We start from the raw sequence: 8,676 nt of genomic DNA on the forward strand, positions 1-8,676 counted from the left end.
CAAACTGGATTTCAATGACTGAATAAAGGGTAATGTTTCCACTCAGTACTCTTTTTTATACTGAACACATCCTGACACCATGGCCATAATTCCTTAGGATTGTCCATGTACCATTCAACACCACTGATTTTTAGAAAATGAAGAAAAATTCTTCTTGGCAAGGTCTAATCCTACCACACAAATGTTAGCTCGCGATAAAATTTTGTTCCTTTGACCTTCAAATCATCCTATAAATTATTCACAGCCTGTCAAACTTAATGTATAAACAAAATAACGGAACTTTGTTAGAGGTCAAGGGTTTGATTTTAAGTCCAAATGCTGTTTTAACTGAGGGTTTAAAGGATAGTTGGGTTATGTCTACACAAGGAGCCCAAACTAAGACTGTCTCACCAATCTCGTTAGGGACGCTAGTCACATGCGAACCCCCTTGGTGATGAACTCAACTTCCTAAAAATAAGCTTCATGACATATTTTACCTGAAAAAGGCATTAGAGGTCATCTAATGCTATATTTCTCGAATTAGTAGGGAGAGAGGAGAGAGCAGAAATGAGAATTACCTGTGGCAGTGAGGAAAATAATGAACTCTTGGGCATATATAATTTGACAAGGTGCTCAAAGTGATTCTTTTTAAGTTCTCACAAGTTGCAAATCAATAAACCCACAATGCTTTACAACTCTGGCCACCTTCTGGGCACTTTTAAAACTCCTTCCTAACCAGGTCACATCACAGACCAGATTAGAATCTCTGGGTTGGTCCCAGAACAAGTACTTCATTGTCTGGGAGAATCCAGGCCCACAGAGAAGGTGGGACATTGGAGTCAGGATCAGTACCCACATCCCACCAGAGTGGCCACCAAGACGGTGCTTCTCCACCCTCTCTGGGCATCTCCACTTCTGAGAATTGCTATGCCATCCAGGGAAAATATTAAACGATTTTACTTTAATTGTGGTAATACACATAAAACAGAATTTACCACCCTCATCATTCTTAAGTACACAACGTGGTATATGCACATCATTTTCTAACAGATTTCTGGAACTTATTTATCTTATAAAACTGAGACTCTATAACCATTGAATTCCAGCTGCCACTTCTCCCCCCACCTCCTCCTCCCCAGAAAGCACCATTCTACTTTCCATTTCTATGAGTTTGACTACTTCATTTGAATGGGATCATGCTGCATTTGTCTTTTTGTGACTAGTTTCATGCATGTTGCAGCACGTGATGAGATGTCCTTCTTTCGTTAAGTTAAATAATATTTCACTGTATGCACACACCCCATTTCCTTATCCACTCCTCTGGAATGGACATTCAAGTTGCTTCCATGTTTTGGCTATTGTGAAAGATGCTGCAACCAACTAGGGTACACAGAAGTCTTTTCAAGATCCTGCTTTCAATAATTTTGTATATTCACCCAAAGTGGGATTGCTGGATCATTCAGTAATTCAATTTTTTATATTCTGAGGAACTTCCATGCTGTTTTCCATAACAGTACACCATTTCACATTCACACCAACAATACGCGAGTGTTCCAAAGGCAGAGAATGCTTCAAAAATTTCCTTGTCATTCTTGCACAGGGACCATGCTAATCTTCCCTGTGTAGTTCCAATGTTAGTTGATGTGCTGCCAAAATGAACACTAATTAAATAAATTTTGATACAATTTTCAGAATGTCTTATTAACAAATCCCCTGAGGCTGGCAGACTGAGTCTCCCAGATTTATTTTTTAGAGCACACTTGAATAATTCATTGTAAGAGGAATCAGATCAATGGTCAAAAAATATATATATAAAAAATAAAAAAGTTACTAATAGGCAGGCCTGGATGGGTGGCAGCCCTCTAAAGGTGGTCACAAAGCAGAGCATCAGCCTCCTCTGGGAACTTACAAATGCCAGGCCCAGACCTACTGAAGCAGAAATCCTGTGGGCAGGACTCTAACCTATGTTCAAAAGCCTTCCAGGAGATGCTGACATAGAATCAAGCGTGAATCACTGTGTTATGATTCTGTGGCTTTTAAGAAGAATCTTCCAAATCCAGTACTTTCCCTATCTATGCCTGAAATATCAACAAACATATTTCTTTTTGTTATATTTTGCTTCTTATTTGTTGTTGGTTGGTATTTTATGTAGTAAAGTTGCCTTGCACTGAGACTAAAAGCAAGTTTTGTCAATAGCTGACCCTATGAATTGTAATGATGGTAATTTCTTGTTAACTTATGTGTTCTGTAAAATGAAAACAGTACATCAGGATGGCAAATACCTGCCTTACAAGCCACCTCCACTTCTCCAGAGCCCAAGGCAAGCAGCAGTCATGACCACCTGGTCCAGACAGCCTCAAAATCCCTGTCAACACAGCCCCACTGAAAACTTACAGTGAGAGCCTGAGATAAACCCTCACTGCACACCTCTCCAGGGAACCTGGATGGACCCATCCAACACTCTTCTTTTCAAATGTGTGGATTCTAACCACTATCAATTTTATGGGATTCTCTAACACTGCAATTATCCTGTGAGCACAGTTTCATCATCTCCAAAATACTACTGGTGCAATTATATTCATGGGATTTTTAGGAAGCTGAAATTAAATAATTTATTTGGAGAGCTGGATCAGTGCTAGATAGTAAGTTTTAAAAAATGCCCTCCTGGCTGGGCACAGTGGCACACACCTATAATCCCAGAAATTTGGGAGGCTGAAACAGGAAGATCACAAGTTCAAGGCCAGCCTCAGCAAATTAATGAGGCCCTAAGCAACTTTAGCAAGACCCTGTCTCAAAATAAAAAATAAAGAGGGCTGGAGATGTATCTCAATGGTAAAGCATCTCTGGGTTTGATCCCCAGTACCAAATAAATAAATAAATTAAATAAGATGCCCTCATCGCTCTGCTCACCAAGTCTACACATTTGTTCAACAGTAACTGTTACATGAAAAGGGAAAATTTTTCTTATTATTTAATCTGCCCTCACAACAAAATCCAAATAACCATCTTCCCCACACAAAACTACACTCCAGATATATGACATTTTTAGTGCTGACCTAATAAGATGTTTTTTAACAAGTCCATTTCCCTCCTTGATGAGATGTGAAGAAGTTAAGATTCACTGAAGACTGTGGGTAGAAAGCTTGTTAGCCCTTTGCTATTGTATCTCGTTCTGTCCAAGAACACATTGAGATATGGATTACCGGTATTGCTTTTTATTTACAGATGAGAAAATTAGGATAGAGAGAAGTGAAGGAAAGTAAGCAGTAATAACCTTGTAAGCATTACCAGCTGCCTAATTTGCAAGACTCAAGTGGAAAATGAAAATCTGGAGCCTATTGTTCAATAGAATTCTAGATATTTCAAGACAGAGGTCGCACAGCATTTAAGAGACCTGTTCTGGGAGCAGCACTGGATGACTGTGCAGGGCTAAGACCATGAAGCCTGCCCTGCTTGTATCAGAACCGAGCCCACGAGCTCTGTTTCAACACATGGGGGTGTCAATGCCTTCACAGCTACACCTTGTATCTCTGGTTCTCGGGGAGGGTCAAAGTCACAAGGAAAAAGAGTGAAAACCCAAAGATGACTAAGTTGGCTTTGTGGGTTTGATAAGGGCTGCTTCTGTTGCCAAAGCAGCTCCCAAGAGTGAGAGCAGTACAGATTTGAGTCAGAAGACCCAGGTTCAAAGCCTGGCTTAGGAAGATGTACCTGTATGGCCTCCAGCAAGTCAGCCAGCACTTCTGACCCTCAGTCTCCTCCCCAAAAGAATGAGGAGGCTGTCTCTCTTTCTTAATTCACAGATTCAGTCATGACATTGATAGGAACACATAAATGCATACAGTAGCAACTGAGTTCCTGAGAATACTGGCTGTGAGGTTACCTACAGCTGCAAGGCCCTTCCCCAACTTCCTCTTCCTGATTGTTTACAGCCACTGATTTCAAGTGGGGCTGAGAGGTCTCCAGAGCAGGAGGAAAATGTGAACAGCAACTCTGACATTGAATGGCAGGTGGTTGTCCATGGGAAGATCGACTGAAGACTAGGGCAACCCCGTGGCAAGACGAGTTGAATACTCAATGGGTCCTGATCCACCAGCTAGGGGGAACACATCCTCCTTAATATTAACAAGGAATGGCTCCAAGACCTCACGGCATCTATTTCAAAACATGGTTTCTTCGCTTTCTTTTTTCTTCAGTTTCACAAGTGCCGCTGTCCATCTAGTCCACCAAGATTCTACATTCTCCGTGGTGACGGTGGATGGGCTGTAACTGACAGAGGAACCTAACTTGCCATCTTGTCAAATTAGGTCTTTAAAACTCTGCCAGTTTCCGACAACAGTTAAGAAATATATCATTTTACCAGATGGAAATTTGCAGAGGTGATGAGAGGCACAAGATCCTGCCGCTCAGTAAGGGGTCTTGCCAAGAAATCCAAGCACTAAAAGAAAAAAACAAAAACACTTCTTCATAATCATTACTGCCTGGTCTTGTCTAGGGTCAGACAGACCCAACGTGGTCTCTCAACCTTGCCATCAGCAGCGTCACTGTGCTCTAAACATTCATCTTTTCTGGATTTCAAATTTCTCAGTGAAGAAAATAATCAATAATAACTGTCTTCCAGGGTCAATGTGAAGATTAAATGAAATAATACAAGTGCAGGGATATAGCAGAGTCAATACCGTGGTTTCACAATACATATATGCGATTGATAAGTGGTTGCATAAACAGGTGATCAATTGTAGGCACATCAACGAAGGTTTCTTTTCTTACACATTCTCGCCCCAGAATCATCCAAGGCATACACACGAAGAGTAAACACTGTAATTATTCTTACATAGGAATTTATAGCTGACCAAAGAGAGCATCGTCAATCTCATTCCATCATCATGAACGTCCATGAGGCAGTCCAGGGAGCCGGTGTCACTAGCATTTGATAGAAAGACAGAGCAAGGCTAAGGGCAGTAATTTTAATAATCCAATTCCATATGGGAAAAATAAATAAGTAAATAGTGATGGAGAGTGGAGGGAAAGAGGAAGGAAGGGAGGAAAGAAGTCAGCTCAGGTCTTCCAACTCCAAATTCTTTCTCCTTTAGAAACCGCCACCCATTTATCTTCGCACACTGAAGCAACCCGTCTGCCGTCATGGGACTAGGTGTTAGTACCATCAAAATAGACATTCCTTTCCTGACTAAACCTGATTAATGGCTTAATCTGTCTACAGTCTTATTCCTGGAAAACGCAAAAGAGGCTTTTTCATATAAGGCTGTCAGGGAAAGTTCGGCCTCAGAGAAGCAATCTTTTAATCATCTTCAGTCAGCTGTCTCCAAGATGGCTTCTCGTGGAGGAAGATTAGGACACACAGTCATTTCAAAGGTGTCATTCTCAGAGTCTGGCCTGCCAGTCAGAATCTAGAGTGACTTCAGATGCTGCTGAGGGCAGGCTTGTGATGAGGAGAGATTTAGGTTAGACTCCAAAGAGGTAGACTAACTCAGGAATTCCACAGGCGTTTGGCAATCTGAGTAGAAAGAAGTCTTGAAATGAAGCAGAAAAATGAAGGAGGGAAGGGATATAGAAGTCTTCACTGGGAGTCACTAAATCAAGGTCCAAAATGAAAACTCCAAACAGGATATGCCATTTAATCGCCCCAGACACTAGAAAAGGAGGTATTTTCACCCTCATTGAACACACCAAGAAATTGTAGCTCATAGAATTTAGGTAATTTGGTCATAATCAGTGGCTGGGCTTCAGTTTAAAGTCTGACTTGTCTGAACCTAAAGCTTGGGTTTTATCACCACAGCAAGAGTTCTCAACTTGCAGATCAGTGCAGGGCTGACAGGAAAGGAAAAAATACAGAAATGCCTGTCCTGTTCTAACACCAATATTCTGATTCGGTACATCTGGAATGGGTTCCATTATTCTATATTTTTAACATGTTATCTGGGCTATTAAAGAGGACAGCCGGATATGAAAAATTATAACGTGCCCAATCTGGAGACAAAGAAGTATTTCTTGCAGCAGAGATTCGTGACACTTGGCTCTTGTAATAGATACAGATTGCTCCTTGACAGCCAAGGTCTAAGAAGTAGCCTACTTCTTTATATTTGCAAATCAATTATATCTTATTCAATCTTACACCTCACTACATTAATTCGTGACTTTGTATGACCTTGGAACATGCAAGAAACTCCAGGAGTTCCTCAAACATTTTAAAAGGTCCTTTCCTTTGGGCCACTGTCAGTCATCACCATTACTCAATTTGCCAGACAGCATAGGTTTTCCCTATTTGCACCAGTCACTGAGTCATTGGTCCTTTACATAGACACTCCGTGGCTCTCAGGCTGAGATCTTAAATTCCTACCCTTTTAAGATACTGACTTTCCCTGTGTGCTATTGAGAGGTAGTTCTCACTAACTCAAGGTAAATGAAAATCCAACCACCCTGCCCATCCCCAGGAAATCTTTCCTAATCTCCTCCTCAACCAACAAGCAAAGTAGCTCTTTCTTTCAACTCTAGGACACTGTCCACCTGTCCTTCCTCCACATTTTTCCTTTAAAAAGGAAGTTTAATGTTAATCAGAATGCACATAATATATTAGACAGAAGAAACACCAGATTACATTCTTTATTTAGAAGAATAAGTTCAGTCTAAAAGTATGTGATAAGTCTTCCATCCCCAAGGATGAACTATTTCTTCAAAGCAATGGAAAACAAAATGTAAGGTTGAGTCCTCATATTCTGCTACATTAAATTTCCATTAACCTGCCCCATCACATTGTTTACAAACTGTAATGCAAAATGAGATTCCATTCAAATGGATGTGAGTGTGTTTGGCCATGTGAGGTGTCAATACTCTGTGAACAAAATTTGAAAAACAAAACATGTTCCCTTCCTCACAGATTTCATAGTTGTATTGTGAAATGGAACATATGTAAAAAGCCCTTGGACTTGTGCACCTTGGGATTCCTTTCTTCTTTTCACTTATTCATTACCTCCCAAGTTCTTTGAGCCTACGCTTTCTTCACCGGCCAAAATAAATTTAAATAAAACCTGGTTGTTTGCTTTAAGTGACAAAATAAGGTGTGTCAATACTTTGAAAACTATAAAATATTACACCAATGTACAGGAGCCCTACAAAGTAAAAAAGCACATAAAGGTATCACTACATTATGCAATAACCTCTCCCTGGGCTTCATCTTATCTTTTCTACCCTAATTTCTTCTTTGTCACACTAGCCTCATCCACTTAAGCTTATCTTTAATTTTCTTTTATCTCACTGCATTCAATGGTATTCAAGGAAAATGTCTTAAATCTTATCTGTAAAAAAAACTGGGATATTAAGCAAACAAACAGAGGCATTATTTACAGAAAATCTCTAAAGCAGTGCAAATTCCACTGCTGCATAGGGAAACAAACCTTCAAAGAGTCCAGAGAAAGAAAGATTAAGGAGAAGCAGATTGAGAAAGGCTGGGCAGAAGAGATAGGCCAAACTCAAGCCGATGCGAAGGGAGGGGCCGGTCTGAACACAATGGCGTCTGTGTTGGACCATAGGGTTCATGGCTGAGATCGGAGTTCATACTGGTGAGCAACAAAAGAAAAACAAACAGGGCTAATAGAATCCCAAAAGAGGTATAAAAATATATACATCACAACCAGTTGTGATTTGTTCCAAGCAGGCAATCAGATTCAAAATTCAAAAATCAATGTAATCCATGATGTCAGCATGGAAAAGAACAATCATGCAATTACAGCAGTTAATGATGAAAAGACTTTTGACAAAATCCAATATCCATTTGTGAAAAAACTTCTCAGCAAACTAGAAAATGGAAGGATACTTCCTTAGTTTGATAAAGAACATGTATCAAACACAACGAAACCAAACTATACCTAACATAATTAATGGTGAGAAACCAGATAACTTCTCCCTAAGATAAGGAAAAAATACCCTTCTCTCATCACCCCTACTAAATATCATACTAGATGCTATGCAATAAAGATAGAAGAGGAAATGAATGATAGAGAAGAAGTGTTAAGGTGTCCCCCAAAAGTTCATGTCTGAGACAATGCAAGAATGTTCAGAGGTGAAATGACGAGTTTATGAGACATGTAACCCAATAAGTGGATTAATCCATTTGAATGTATTAACTGGGGTGATAACTTTAGGTAGATAAGATAAGCAGGTCACTGAGGAGCATGTCTTTGGGGTTTACATTTTATTCTTGTTGAGTGGAGCTCCCTCTCTTTCCTGGTTGCCATGTCTTGGGTTGCTTTCCCCAACTCTGCCCTTCTGCTGTGATGTTCTGCCCCACCTCATATGCATAACGGTGGAGCTGGCCAGCCATGAACTGAATCTCTGAAACTGTGAGTCGAAATAAACATTTCCTCCTCTAATTTTTTCGAGTCAGGTCTTTTAGTCATAGCTATGCAGAGTTGACTAAAACAGGAAGGAATAAATGAAACTATCTTTATTCACAGATGACACAGTTGTCTATGTAGAAAATATTTGACAAAAAAAACTTTACTCAAATTAATAGGTTATTATAGCAAGGTTACAACTTGCTAGGTAGCTATACAAAAGTCAGTTGTTTTCCTATATATCAGCAATAAATAATTATAAAAGAAAAACTTCCTAAAGTATCATTTACAACAGAACACACATAAAATAAATACTTCACTATAAATCTAGGACTACAAGGCAAGAGAA

At 39.8% G+C, this 8,676-nt stretch overlaps 1 non-coding gene across 1 annotated transcript; it reads right to left on the bottom strand.

Annotated features, from left to right (window-relative positions):
- Nucleotides 1–1,534: 1,534 nt before the first annotated feature.
- LOC124968370 (U6 spliceosomal RNA) lies at nt 1,535–1,641 on the bottom strand. The gene has a single exon (XR_007105692.1). It is a non-coding gene; the product is annotated as a U6 spliceosomal RNA (small nuclear RNA).
- Nucleotides 1,642–8,676: the final 7,035 nt, after the last annotated feature.

This window comes from Sciurus carolinensis, chromosome 1 (assembly GCF_902686445.1).
Source record: "Sciurus carolinensis chromosome 1, mSciCar1.2, whole genome shotgun sequence".
NCBI lineage: Eukaryota > Metazoa > Chordata > Mammalia > Rodentia > Sciuridae > Sciurus > Sciurus carolinensis.